Raw genomic sequence first — 15,287 nt, 5'->3', positions numbered from 1 at the left:
CAGTTAGTGGGGTTTGATATGTGCATCCTGGAGTGGCACTGCTTGCCACGTACTTGCCAGGTGAGGCCTGGGCGGCAGCAGGGGCAGAAGCTCTGTTGTGGCGCTTCCTGTGCCTTTCCTCTGTTGCCTCCATGAGCTTGTTCTCAGCAGCGTCCACACCTCTTCTGATGGTGTCCCTCCACTGTGAGCGATCTTGAGCCAGATCCTCCCATGTTGATGGGGCAATGTCAGCTTTCTTGAGGCTTCAGTGCAGAACATCCTTGTACCGTAGTCGCTGGCCTCCTCGTTTTCGGGTACCACTGGACAGTTGGCCGCACAAGCTGTCCTTGGGCAGTCTTCTGTCAGGCATTCTGACATCATGTCCTGCCCAGCGCAGGTGGGCTGACATCACCAAGGTTGAAACTGCTGGCATTCCGGCTCGAGAGAAGACCTCAGTATTGGAGACCTTGTCTTGCCAGGTGATCTTCATCAGAGAACGTAGGTGACACTGCTGCAGGTGGTCAGGCTGGCGTAAGTGACTCTGAAATGGGCACCACGTCTCACATCTGTAGAGCAAGGCTGATATGACAACGGCCCTGTATACCTTGTACTTGGTGGCCAACCTGATGTTCTGTGACCAAACTCAATCTTTCAGCTGACCAAAGGCAAAGCAGGCTTTTCTGCTTCTTGACTCAATCTCTACATCCAGAGAAGCTGAGGATGTTATTACGCTGCCCAGGTAGCAAAACTTGTTGACAGCATTGAGACGAGTGTCATCAATGAGGACAGTTGGTTCTTCGTAGCTTGAGCCAGGAGCCGGTTGGTACAAAACTTCCATTTTTTTCAGGCTGATTGTCAGTCCGAAGCTTTTGGCCATACAGGCAAAGCGACTGGTGATCTCCTGTAAGTCTTCGAGAGAGTGGGCATCCAGTGCACAGTCATCAGCAAACTGTAGCTCATACGCCACAATGTCCCTGACTTTTGTTTCTGCTCTCAGTCTTGTGAGGTTGAGGAGCCGCCATCAACCCTTGTTTGTAGGAAGACCCCTGACTTCAGGTCTGATGTGGCATCCTGAAGAACAGCAGCGAAGAATAGTCCAAACAGAGTAGGAGCCAAAACACAACCCTGTTTTACGCCATTGCTGATGGGAAATGGGTCTGACAACTCACCACACATGTTGATGCGGCCTTCCATGCCTTCGTGGAACTGACGGACGATGTTGGTTAGGCGTGGGGGGCAACCGAATTTTGGTAGGAGCTTCCACAGGCCATCTCTACCAATAGTGTCAAAACTTTGGTTAGATCAACAAACGTGACATAGAGACTTCTCTGCTGTTCAACACATTTCTCTTGGAGCTGCCTCAGTGAGAAGATCATGTCCACTGTACTATGGCCTCTTCGAAAACCACACTGGCTTTCTGGAAGGATGTTGTCACTGATGTTGGACCCCGAACGTCTAAGGATGATCTTCGCGAGGCATTTTCCCACAACTGACAGAAGAGAGATACCACGGTGATTGTTGCAGTCTCTCTTGTCTCCCTTGTTCTTGTAGATGGTAACAACTGATGCGTCTTTGAAATCTTGTGGTAGTTCTGCAGCTCCCCAGAACTTTGTGAACAGCTGGTGCAGGCATGATGTCAGTGTGTTACCACCATACTGGTAGATCTCAGCTGCAATAACGTCAGACCCTGGTGCTTTGTTGGGTTTTAGCTGTTTGATGGCTTTGATGACCTCGTGAAGAGTAGGGGGAGCATCTAGCTCGAGCAGTATGGGTCGAGGGTGTACTCTGCCCTGTGCTTCATCGATGATGGTTCCTGGTCTGTTCAGCAGCTCGTGGAAGTGTTCTTGCCGTCTCTTCACGTGCGCTGACGTCTCAGTGAAGATGGATGTACTGACCTTGCTCAGGAGTTGTGAGATGCCTTGTTTTGATGGACCATACACAACCTCGATTGCTTCATAGGAGCTTCTTGAGTCATTACAGTCAGCGAAGGCTTGTAACTCCTTGGCCTTGTTCGCCCACCACTGGTCCTTCACAGCTCTGAGCTGCCTCTGCAAAGCTGATTTTGCACTCAAAAAGGCACGTTTATTGGAACTTGACTTTGGGTGTCGAAGAAGAGCCTGGTGTGCAGCTGCCTTAGCTCTTAGAAGGTTTTGCACAGATTGGTTGCTCTCATCAAACCAGTCCTGATGTTTGCGTTTGGCTTTCCCCAAAGTGTCCTGGGCAGTGCTGTAGACCGTTTCTTTGAAGGTATTCCAGTGCTCAGTAATATCGTCTGGTAGATTCTCAACCAGTCTGCTTAGAGCAGTTTCCATTGAGGATTTCAGGGTGTCAGCACACTCACGGTGTTTCAATTTGATGGTGTTCAGCTTTTTGGGTGGCTTGGCAGCATTCAGTCTGCGTGCAGGTTTGATCGATAGACAGAGATCCGACCACACCATTTGATGATCAGTTGAGCACTCAGCTCCATGCTTAACTCTGGTGATACGAATGTCAGAGATGTCTCGTTGTCGGGTGATGACATAGTCAATGAGATGCCAGCTTTTAGATCGTGGATGCATCCATGTGCATTTGAGCTTGTCTGGCAATCTGAACAGTGTGTTAGTAATGCACAGTTTGAATTCTGTGCACATCGAGAGGAGCAGTAGACTGTTACCGTTACTGCTGCCAACCCCTTGGCGTCCAATCACACCAGGCCACACAGTGGACTCCTTGCCAACCCGAGCATTAAAGTCTCCCAGCAACAGCAGCTTATCGGAAGTTGCCACGCTACTGATGGTGGTTTTCAGCTCACTGTAGAATGCCTCCTTGACTTCGCTGGGATTAGTCAGAGTTGGGGCGTAAACGATGACTATGGTGAGGTGGCGCTTTCCTTGCAGAGGTGTACGCAAGGTCTGGATTTGGCCATTTACAGCAACAGGCAGGGTTGGTAGCTTTGCTGCAAGGCAGTGCTTGATAGCCAAGCACACACCAGATTCTCTTCGTTCTTCTTCGTGCCTGGCGGACCAGAAATATGTATACCCTCCTTTCTCTTCACAAAGCGCGCCCTCTTCAGTGAGTCGGGATTCCTGGAGAGCCGCAATGTCCACGTTGTAGTCCTTGAGTGCACGAGCAACAAGTGCAGAGCGTCTCTCTGGGCGATCAGAGTTAGCTCTGTCCAGCAGAGTTCATATGTTCCATGAGGTGACAATCAGATTCTGCTTGTGATTCTTACCGCTAGAGTTGCACGACCCGCCAGCCGCGGCAGACTGGCCAGGTTGGTGTGAGCAGGCTTTGTTTGAGCCACCTTTTCTAGGCCCTTCCCTACTTGTAGGGTGAGCAGTGCCTCCCTAACAGGACTGCTCAGACGCAGAGGGTGCTGCCTCACCGGATCTCCGCTCTGTAATCCGTGTGCGACCACTCTCCCCCTGCCGCCTGCATGCAGACTTGTGACCACGGCTCCCAGCTGGTCAAGCCTACCGCTTCGCCACTTGTCCGTCGCTACAGGACCAGGGTGTGTGAGGATACCACACTCCTCAGAAAGGAACAGCGTGTGCATGAATGGATTTTAGGTGAGTAGGGGGCTGCACAGGTCCAGACCCACCCTCTTGACATCCCCTCCCAGATCCAGCGGCACAGTGGGGTCGGAGACGGCTGGGGGAAGTTCTATTGCAGTGAATGGCCAGACCAAGCTCCAATGCGAGGGATGCCTTTTCCGCGCTTCACGGCACGTGCTTGCTAGATGGCTGTTGACCCTACGAGAGGGTTCATTTGCCCTTTGACAGGTCTTGTTTTTCGTCCTGCAGGGTGTCTAGCCACCCTCCTCAGCAGGCAAGCCTGGTGGGGGAGCCGGTTTAGTGGCCAACTACCCGACCATGCGACAAGTACATGGTACCAGTAACACTCAGATGAGTGACCTGACTTTAGTTATGGAACCAACAGATTATGGCCAGAAGTGGAATTGTTTCACACAAATGCTGATCACACAGGAAAAGTTATGTCAGAAGAGGCTGATCACATGCTTTCTCACTTCAGCTTGCTTTAAGAGTGCTGAATAAGCTGATCCATTCCAAATGTATTCCAAATAAGAAGAAATTTTCAAAGGGAAGGAGGACACTACCGTGGCTGACAAGTGAAGTCAGAGCCAAAATAAAAGCAAGAGGGCAAACAAGGAAGCCAGAGCTAGTGGGAAGATAAGGGATTGGGGAGCTTTTAAAAACTTACAGAAGGAAACGAAAAGATGAATTATGAGAGGTTGCTGGTGACTGATAACAATGCTTTTAGTATGTTCTTTGATAAGTATATCAAGGGTAAAAGAGTCGAGTGTAGATTATAGGACCAATGATGCTGGAGATATTGTAATGAGAAATGCAGAGATGGCAGAGGAACTGAATATATATTTTACATCATTCTTCATAGTGGAAGACATCTGCAGTATATTCGACAGTGTCAGGGAAGTGAAGTTTTAGTGCAGTGAAAATTACGACTGAGAAGGTGCTCAGGAAGTTTAATGGTCTGAGGATGGATAAATCTCCTGGACCTGATGGAATGCACCCTTGGGTTCTGAAGGAAGTAGCTGGAGAGATTGCGGAGGCATTAACGATGATCTTTAAAGAACTGATAGATTATGGCATTGTACCGGATGAATGGAAAATTGCAAATGTTACGCCGCTATTTAAGAAGGGTGGGAGGCAGCAGAAAGGAAACTACTATAGACCTGTTAGCCTGACATCAATGGTGGGGAAGTTGTTGGAATCGATTGTTAGGGATGAGATTATGGAATACCTGGAGGCACATGACAAGATAGACCAAAGCCAGCATGGTTTCCTGAAAGGAAAATCCTGCCTGACAAACCTACTGCAATTCTTTGAGGAAATTACAAGCAGGGTAGACAAAGGAGATGCAGTAGATGTGGTGTACTTGGATTTTCAGAAGGCCTTTGACAAGCTGCCGCATATGAGGCTGTTTAGCAAGATAAAAGCCCATGGAATTACAGGGAAATTACTAGCATGGGTGGAGCATTGTCTGGTTGGCAGAAAACAGAGTGGGAATAAAGGGATCCTATTCTGGCTGGCTGCCAGTTATCAGTGGAGTTCCGCAGGGGTCGATGTTGGGTTCGCTGCTTTTTATGGTGTATGTCAATGAATTGGACTACGGTATTAATGGATTTGTGGCTAAATTTGCCAATGATACAAAGATAGGTGGAGGAGCGGGTAGTGTTGGGGAAACAGAGAGCCTGCAGAGAGACTTAGATAGTTCAGCGGAATGGGCAAAGAAGGTGCAAATTAAATACAATGTTAGAAAGTGTATAGTCATACATTTTGGTGGAAGAAATAAATGGGCAGACTATTATTTAGATGGGGAGAGAATTCAAAATGCAGAGATGCAAAGAGACTTGGGAGTCCTTGTGCAGGGTACCATAAAGGTTAACTCCAGGTTGAGTTGGTGGTGAAGCAGGCGAATACAATGCTGGCATTCATTTCTAGAGGTATAGAATATAAGAGCAGGGTTGTGATGTGATGTCACAGGGAGAACATACAAATTTCATACAGACAGCTGCAGGATTTACCAGGATATGGAATGTTTCAGTTATGAGGAAAAACTGGATTAATGACAGTAAATACTGAGAGTTTTGCTACAATTTTCCTGCAAAAACCATGTCAATTATTTGATTACTCTATGTTTAATTCTCATTTGTAAAAATCCCACACAATGAATAATGTAAAGTATCATAAATTTTAACATCTCCCTGAACAAAATATGGCATCAAAATAAAAAGCAAATTGCACCATTTTGTCGACCGCTGTGTGCATACATCTTGTTCTGGACACATCATCAGTGATGTTCCTGGAATCATCGGGTGTTTCGGGTCTTTCAACATCATACACCCTCCTCCAGGTGACCCAGCCGGGGCTGATCGGACCCCAGCTTGCGTCCAGATGGCTAGCTACACATGACTCCATGGCTCCCCTCTCTTGAGCCACAGCCACCTTGAGGCCCTCTCTGCCACATCGGTGGTACTGCGGATGGCTCTCCTCTTCCTCTCTCCCTCGATGCCCAAATTGCTGTAGGCTCTGGCTAAGGTGTTTAATTCTCATTTATAAAAATCCCACACTCAATGAAGAATGTAAAGTATCATAAATTTTAACATCTTCCTGAACAAAATATGGCATCAAAATAAAAAGCAAATTGCACCATTTTGTAGACCTAATTATCTTCTGTTTAAAATAATTACTTAATTTCTTTGCCCTTGTCCAACATGTTGCAATAAGGTCATAAAGTCAAAGTCAAAATTGTCACAAACTCAGTATGTGTATGCACTGATACAATCAAATAACTTCCTTGCAGCAACACCTTAGACACATAGCATCAGATATACAATATGCACAAGAAAGATATAAAGTATCCGTAAATTAGACCCAATTTTACAAGAATGAGCACAGTTAGAACAAATTCTTACTTTGAAACAGTCCCTGTGTCAAAGGCAAATCGACACAAGGTACCACGAATTCAATAAAACCATAAAACAAGTGATATTTTGTCAAACCTCACTTTTTATTCATGGCATGCTATGGGCGAAGGTATAGACTGATCTTCCAAAGAGACAGTCCGGACACTACACTCCCCCAGAAGCACAATTCCTAGCAATTTATAACAGCAATCATTACAGGAAATATTATAATTACGTGAGTTAATACAGTTTTAGAATAGTTCTGATCACATGTTAATATACAATTAGATGTAAAATCATTATTGGTAGTTATAAATATTTCTGCCAAGACTAGCATGGATACAACCTAAGTTCCTCATATTGACACCTCCCCCTGACACTTCCCCATCTCTTGAACGTTCTGTCCCATATTTAGTTGTTCCTTGAGATGCCCCTTCAGTCATTCTATACCCATATTTAGTTATGCTCAGCACTTTTAGAGAACAATGCCTGGTGCATCACCTGTTGCCGGGTAGAGTTTCTTTCTGACTGCTCAATAACATAAGGCACCTATAAGACAATTGATCATAAACTAATCATACCCCTTAATCTATTCCCCCATCTACCTAAGTTTTCCTTTCCCTTCATCACCTGTTGTATTTTCCTTTTCTCAAAAACAGATTTCACACAGCTATAAATTCACAAACACTGACATAAAACAGGAAATTCTCTGATATTATGATAATAATAATCTGTTCATAAGATTTAATGAGAATTACTCTGAGAATTAATCTGCTCGTCTTCTTGAAAATATCATCAGGGGATCTTATACTTGGCAGGAAGAGCAAACGAAGGTCTGATTTAACTTCACACCTGACAAAAGAATTCCTCTGGCAATGCGACACTGTCCCGACATTGCACTCTCTTACAAAGAACTTTCTGGATGAAGATTGTGCTCTTATTTTGCCATCTTGAATGAAGAACCATTTTGCATAGGGATAAGAGTGCAACCAAGTAAAGTAAAGTTGCACCCAGTAGATTATCTACTGCAGGATAGGGACTGTCTAACTCCAAAGCAAAATTCAGGACAGAAGAGAGGATACATTAGAAGCATCCAGTGTCCTTTTTGCACCTACATCCGCCTCTTCTGCAGTAGTACTTTGTTCAGTTCTTGCACGATGCACGGTTTACTTTTCACCATATGAACATGAACTGTCAATAGTTCTCAGCATTTGGTATAGATAAATATAATCAGCATTATAGACGTGCTAGGTGCTGGGAGATAATATTTTTAAAAATCGGCTGTTTCCTACTGATTTTTATAACCACGTTACTTTCCAAAGCAAAGGTGAGATTATTAGCTCTAAAGTGGACACTAGATTCCCCTATACAGTTGAGGCTAGTGTGACACAAGGTCCGACAAAGAGAAAGTCTACCATGTTCCATTGGGAATTTGGCAGGTACAACAAATCTTTCTTAAGTTTTGCACAGTAAAGTCATTTTACAGTCATTAATGCACTGAAAGAAGATGCAGACATTCTAGCACATTTCCCTTTGCCTCTTTTGTTGAATTTCGTATTTGCTAGTCCTATGTTAAGCTAAGATAATTTTGGGGGTTTGCTCTATATTCATTTACAGTTTTATGCAGTAAGTCTGGTATTAATATTTTCTGTCTCATCCCATTTAACTTGGTCTCACCCAAACATGGAAACTAATACTCGCTGACTTATCTACCTGCTCGTCAAACCTGAAATTGAATTTCATCATATTATGGTCACTGTTAAACTCATTCATTACACTATCATCATTCCTGTAATGGCACCACTTTTTTTGCTGTTCATTCCATCTGTAGAATCTTTTTATTGCATACCAGTAACCTTAACACATCAACACCTACTTTTCAGAAGTATTCCTCAGCAGGACCAAACTTGCACTCTCATTGAACTTTGTAAGTAAAAAGAGATGCATTTTATTGCCATTGTGAAACTATGCCACTGAAATGTGGGATTCACGTGTGCACCAACACTTCCCAAAATCCTAGCTGCTCCTAACATCATAAATTGGCATTTTCCAGTTAAAGGAATTCCAGCTAAAATGAGACCACAAATATTACAGGCACAGTTTTTGAATATTAATCTACAAACATCATGTCAGTATTTTACACTTGCCGCTTTACATAAGCCAAACATTAGAGCTGATTGAGATTATTTCACATGCAAGTTGTTTCACAATGAACTGTTAATGTACCAACTCATTTTAACATTTTTATTTAGAAGTGCAAATCACACAACACACCAGTAAGTCCAGGTTCTGAAATTAATTTATATTCTAATGTGGATTAAACATAATAGAATTGACTTTACTTGATCCTACAGACATGTAAGTTGATCACAGCTCACCTGGTATGGAGCCCAATCCTCGGTATTATTTCCCAAGGACATTATAGTCACGAAGTTCACTCATTTAGCATCAAGAGTATTAATGCTGATATTGCTATGAACCACCAACAGAAAACTGTTTCTCAGTCTGTAGAGATAAGATGTGCTCTAGATAAAGCTGCGGATGTGTCAGAGCAATTAATAAAGAAGGAGCTAAATTCAACACATAAGTACCTTTGTACACCGTGTGAAGTAAAACTTAAGCTTAATATTTAGACATTTCCAAATTCCTGAGCTTGAAGAGCCCTTTTTAGGTCAAAACAAAACACCAAAATTTGAACATATTAACAACTCTTTTATATGTTTAAAACATTAACACATAGAGAGATTGGTGGTTATGTGCAACATCATCAGATAACATAAAATGCTTATTTAGCCTGATTTATTCAGATAAGAAGGAAGCAATTATTATCTGAAAAGACAAGCCTCGATTCTAAATTGATTAAAGAGTTTACCAGAACTACAGTACGGACATCTATTTTTCACCAGAGAGGCTTATTCAACTGTCCACACTTACTAATTGCCTTCACTTGCACTGCCCTCAGAGCAAGTACTCAGAGAAACCCAGAATTCGGAGAAGTGTTTCTCTCAAGTACTCCAGTATTACATCTATTACATCTCAAAGCCATGCCAGTTGGTGGGTTAAATAATTATTGTAAATTTTCTCTAGTGTAGTTGGTGACAGGAAAATCAGAGGGGAACGAAAGGACATGGATATCTAATGGATATACAAGTATGCTAACAGCAAGGAAATAAGAAGGACAGTGGGTGGAAGATGAAGATTCCATCACAAGGTATAGAGAGACTGACTGGAAAAAAATTACAAGTAGGGGCCCTCCTTGTTCTCATCTGTACTTTCCAAGATGGCAACACTGAGTGTAGCAATATGGTTCTCTGTCAGAGTGAGCAAAAGGTTTTCAAAAACATACAAGAAGTGGTAGGGACCATTAAGCCCTTTATGCACCAACGTTAAGGACATTTCTCTTCAATAAACCGATTACTGGAATCCATGACAACAAGGGCTAAAGTGAATTTTAGAAAACTATTAGTTTCACAGAACAGTGTCAGATCATGAAACCTTCCATCAAGGACAGCAGAAAATAGAATCCATCATCATTCCAAAATTAACCAAAAATATTGAAATACTACCGTTTGAAAAGAGCAAATGAAACTTCTGGAGCGAACTTACAGAAAGACATAAGACCATAAGACTTAGGAGCAGAATTAGACTATACAGCCCATCAAGTCTGCTCCACCATTCCATCATGGCTGATTCATTATCCATCTCAGCCTCATACTCCTGCCTTCTCACCGTAACCTTACACACTCTGACTAACCAAGAACCTTTCAACCTCCACAGCTGAACATTGCAATGAATTCTGCAGATTCACCATCCTCTGGCTAAAGAAATTCCTCCTTTGTTCTAAAGAGACATCCGTCCATTCAGAGTCTGTTCCCACTGTTTTTAGGAAACATCCCCTCTGCATCCACTGTACATCCAGACAGGCCTTTCAATATTGAATAGGTTTCAATGAGTTCACCCTCATTCGTCTGAACTTCGGCAAGTACTGGCCTGGAGACATCAAATGCTCCTCATGTATTAACTCTTTCATTCCTGGAATCATTCTCGTGAACCACCTCTGGAGCTTCTCCAATGCCAGCATATCTTTTCTTCAATAGAAACATAGAAAACTTACAGCATAATACAGGCCCTTCAGCCCACAAAGCTGTGCCAAACATTACATTCTTTAGAAATTACCTAGGGTTACCCATAGCCCTCCATTTTTCTAAGCTCCAGGGACCTATACAGGAGTCTCTTAAAAGACCGTATCGCATCTGCCTCCACCATCGTTGCCAGCAACCCATTCCAAGCATTCACGACACTGCATAAAAAACTTACCCTTGACATCCCCTCCGTACCTACTTCCAAGCACCTTAAAACTGTGCCCTCTCATGTTAGCTATTTCAGCCCTGGGAAAAAGCCTCTGACTATTCACATGATCAATGCCTCTCATCATCTATACACATTTATCAGGTCACCTCTCATCCTACGCCGCTCCAAGGAGAAAAGGCCGAGTTCACTCAACCTATTCTCATAAGGCATGCCCCCAAATCCAGGAAACATCTTTGTGAATCTCCTCTGCACCCTTTCTATAGATTCCACATCCTTCCTATAGTAAGGTGACCAGAACTGAGCACAGTACTCCAAGTGGGGTCTGACCAGGGTCCAATACAGCTGTAACATTACTTTTCGGCTCCTAAACGCAAACCCATGATTGATGAAGACCAGTGCACCATATGCCTTCTTAACCACACAGTCAACCTGTGCAGCAGCTTTGAGTGTCCTATGGACTCGAAACCCCAAGATCCCTCTGATCCTCCACACTGCCAAGAGTCTTACAATTAATACTACATTCTGCCATATTTGACCAACCAAAATGAACCACCTCACACTTATCTGGATTGAACTCCATCTGCCATTTCTCAGCCCAGTTTTGCATTCTATCAATGTCCCGTTGTAACCTCTGACAGCCCTTCACACTATCCACAACACCCCCCAACCTTTGTGTCATCAGCAAATTTACTAACCCATCCCTCCACTGCCTCATCCAGGTCATTTAAAAAAATCACAAAGAGAAGGGGTCCCAGAACAGATCCCTGAGACACACCACTGGTCACCGTCCTCCATGCAGAACATGACCCGTCTACAACCACTCTTTGCCTTCTGTGAGCAAGCCAGTTTTGGATCCACAAAACAAGGTCCCCTTGGATCCCATGCCTCCTTACTTTCTCAATAAGCCTTATATGGGGTACCTTATCAAATGCCTTGCTGAAATCCACACACACTACATCTACAGCTCTATCTTCAACAATGTGTTTAGTCACATCATCAAAAAATTCCATCAGGCTTGCTTTTGTCAAAGCCATGCCGACTGTTCCTAAACATATTATGCCTCTCCAAATGTTCATAAATCCTGCCTCTCAGGATCTTTTCCATTAACTTACCAACCAATGAAGTAAGACTCGCTGGTCTATAATTTCCTGGGCTATCTCTACTCCCTTTCTTGAATAAGGGAACAACATCTGTAACCCTCCAATCCTCCAGAACCTCTCCAGTCCCCAATGATCACTGCCAGAGGCTCGGCGATCTCCTCTCTCGCCTCCCACAGTAGCCTGGGGTACATCTGATCCCAGAGATTTATCCAACTTGATGCTTTCCAAAAGCTCCAGCACATCGCCTTTCTTAATGTTTATATAAGCTTTTCAATCCACTGTAAGTCATCCCTACAATCACCAAGATCCTTCTCTGTAGTGAATACTGAAGCAAAGTATTCATTAAGTACCTCTGTTATCTCCTCCAGTTCCATACACACTTTTCCACTATCACACATGATTGGTCCTATTCCCTCATGTCTTATCCTCTTGCTCTTCACATACTTGTAGAATGCCTGGGGGTTTTCCTTACTCCTGCCCGCCAAGGCCTTCTCATAGCCCCTTTCGCCTCTCCTGATTTCATTCTTCAGCTCCTTCCTGCTAGCCTTATAATCTTCTAGATCACTGTCATTAGCTAGTTTTTTTGAACCTTTTGTAAGCTCTTCTTCCCTTCTTGACTAGATTTTCAACAGCCTTTGTACACATGGTTCCTGTACTCTACCATCCTTTCCCTGTCTCACTGGAATGTACCTATGCAGAACTCCACACAAACATCCCCTGAACATTTTCCACATTTCTGCTGTACATTTCCTGAGAATATCTGTTCCCAATTATGCTTCTAAGTTTCTGCCTGATAGCTTCATAGTTCCCCTTACTCCAGTTAAATGCTTTCCTAACTTGTCTGTTCCTATCCCTCTCCAATCCCATGGTAAAGGAGATAGAATTGTGATCACTATCTCCAAAATTCTCTCCCACTGAGAGACCTGACACCTGACCAGGTTAATTTCCCAATACCTGATAGGGAAATTGGATACCAGGTATCTCTGGTGAGACCACACTTAGAGTATTGGGTTCAATTCTGGTCACCTCGTTATAGGAAGGATGTGGAAGCTATGGAGAGGGTGCAGAGGAGATTTACCAGGATGTTGCCTGGTTTGGAGAACAAGTCATATGAAGCAATGTTAGCAGAACTGGGACTTTTCTCTTTGGAGCATAGAAGAATGAGAGGGGAATTGATAGAGGTCTACAAGATTATAAGAGGCATAGAAAGGGTGGACAGTCAGTACCTTTTTCCCAGGGCACCAATAGCAAACACCAGAGGGCATATGTACAAAATTAAGGGAGGGAAGTTTAGGGGAGACATCAGGGGTAAGTTTTTTTTAAACAGGGTGTTGTGAGTGGCTGGAATGACTTACCAGGGATGGTGGTGGAGTATTAGGGGTATTTAAGAGCCTCTTGGACAGGCTCATGGATGAAAGAAAAATGGAGGGTTATGGGGTAGTGTGAGTTTAGTACTTTTTTTTAAGGATTATATGGGTCGGCACAACATGGAGGGCTGAAGGGCCTGTACTGTGCTGTAGCGTTCTATGGTTCAGATCAAGTACAGCCTCTCCTCTTGTAGGCGTATCTACATACTGTGTCAGGAAACCTTCCTGAACACGCCTAACAAATTCCACCCCATCTAAAACCCTTGCTCTAGGAAGATGCCAATCAATTTTGGGGAAATTAAAATCTCCCACCACAACAACCCTGTTATTATTACACCTTTCCAGAAGCTGTCTCCCTATCTGCTTCTCAATGTACCTGTTACTGTTGGGTGGCCTATAAAAAATACCCAGTAGAGTTATTGACCCTTCCTGTTTCTAACTTTCACCCACAGAGACTCAGTAGACAATCCCTCCATGACTTCCTCCTTTTCTGCAGCTGTGAAACTATCTCTGATCAGCAGTGCCCAAAAGGAGCCCAAAACTGGTCACAATGTGATCTGACCAATGCCAAATAAAACCTCAGCATCACATCCTTGCTCTTATATTCTAGACCTGTCAAAATGATTGCCAATGTTACATTTATGTTCCTTACCACTGACTCAACCTGACAGTTAACCTTAAAGAAAACCTACACATGGTCTCCCATATCACTTAGCATCTCAGTTTTTTAAAATTTTCTCCTCATTTAGAACACAGTCTGCACCTTCTTTTCATTCTGCTGAAGTGCATGACTATACACTTCCCTACAATATATTCCATCTGCCACTTCTTTAATCATTCTCCCATTCTGTCCAGTTCCTTCTGCAGACTTCCTGTTTCCTCGGCACTACCTGCTCCTCCAACAATCTTTGTATCATCTACAAACTTGGCCACAAAACCATCAATTTTGTCATCCATATTGTTGTGAAAAGAAGCAGACCAAATACTGATGCCTGCGGAACACCACTCGTCACCAGCAGCCAAGCAGAATAGGCCCCTATGTTCTGACTCTCTACCTCCTGCCGATTTTCTATCCATACTATAATCTTCCCTGTAATACCATGGGCTATTATCTTCTTAAGCAGCCTTATGTGAGGCACCTTGTCAAAGGCCCTCTGAAAACCCAAGAAAACAACATCCACTGACACTCCATTGTCTATCCTGCTTATTATTTCCTCAAAGAATTTCAACAGGTTTGTCAGACTTCCCCTTAAGAAAACCATGCCAACTTTGGTCTACAGTATCCAAGTAACCTGAAACCTCATCCTTAATAGAAGACTCCAACATCTTTCCAACCACTGAAGTCAGGCTAACTAGCCTATAGCTTCTTTTCTTCTGCCTCTCTCCCTTCTTAAAGAATGGAGTGACATATTTTCCAGTCATCTGGAACCTTTCCAGAATCTAGTGGTTCTTGAAAGATCATTACTAATGCCGCTCAGCTATCTCTTTCTGACCTCTGGGGTGTAGTCCACTTGATCCAAGTGACTTACCTACCTTTGGACCTTTCAGCTTCTCAAGTACCTTCTCCTTGTTTATATCAACTCCAATACCTCCTGCTCCCTGATACTCTCGAATTTCTGGCATACTGCTGTTGTCTTCCACCGTCTGATCTAAAATACTTATAAGGGTCTCTGCCCGAAATGTCAACTGTACTCTTTTCCATAGATGCTGCCTGGCCTGCTGAGTTCCTCCAGCATTTAGTGTGTGTGTTACTTATTAAGTTCATCCGCTATTTCTTTGCCTCCCATTACTACATCTCCAGTGGTTCGATATCCATTTTTCTCTCTTTGACTTTTTATATATCTGAAATATCTTTTGGTATCCTGTTTGATATCATTGGGTAGCTAAACTTTATATTTCATGTTTTTCTGCTTATATTTTTTTTTAGATGCCTTCTGTTGGTTTTTAAAAGCTTACCAATCCTCTAACTTCCCACTAATTTTTGCAATATTTGATGCCCTCTCTTTTGCTTTTATGCTGTCTTTGACTTCCATTGTCAGCCATGGTTGTCTCATCCTCCTTTTAGAATACTTCGTCTTTGGGATGTATCTATCCTGCACCTTC

The 15,287-nt window shown here is 43.4% G+C and overlaps 1 protein-coding gene across 1 annotated transcript in view; it reads right to left on the bottom strand.

The window, feature by feature from the left end:
* The window catches only part of LOC140726737 (interleukin-1 receptor type 1-like), a 46,810-nt gene extending 37,951 nt beyond the window's left edge, over nucleotides 1-8,859 (bottom strand). Inside the window, exon 1 of the mRNA XM_073043511.1 lies at nucleotides 8,785-8,859. The gene's annotated coding sequence lies outside the window, so the exon portion shown is untranslated. The remainder of the gene's footprint in view (nucleotides 1-8,784) is intronic.
* Between the last annotated feature and the right edge of the window lie 6,428 nt (nucleotides 8,860-15,287).

This window comes from Hemitrygon akajei, chromosome 4 (genome assembly GCF_048418815.1).
Source record: "Hemitrygon akajei chromosome 4, sHemAka1.3, whole genome shotgun sequence".
Lineage (NCBI taxonomy): Eukaryota > Metazoa > Chordata > Chondrichthyes > Myliobatiformes > Dasyatidae > Hemitrygon > Hemitrygon akajei.
Note: the sequence above shows the minus strand (reverse complement) of the source record. Positions and strands in the feature narration are given on the sequence as shown.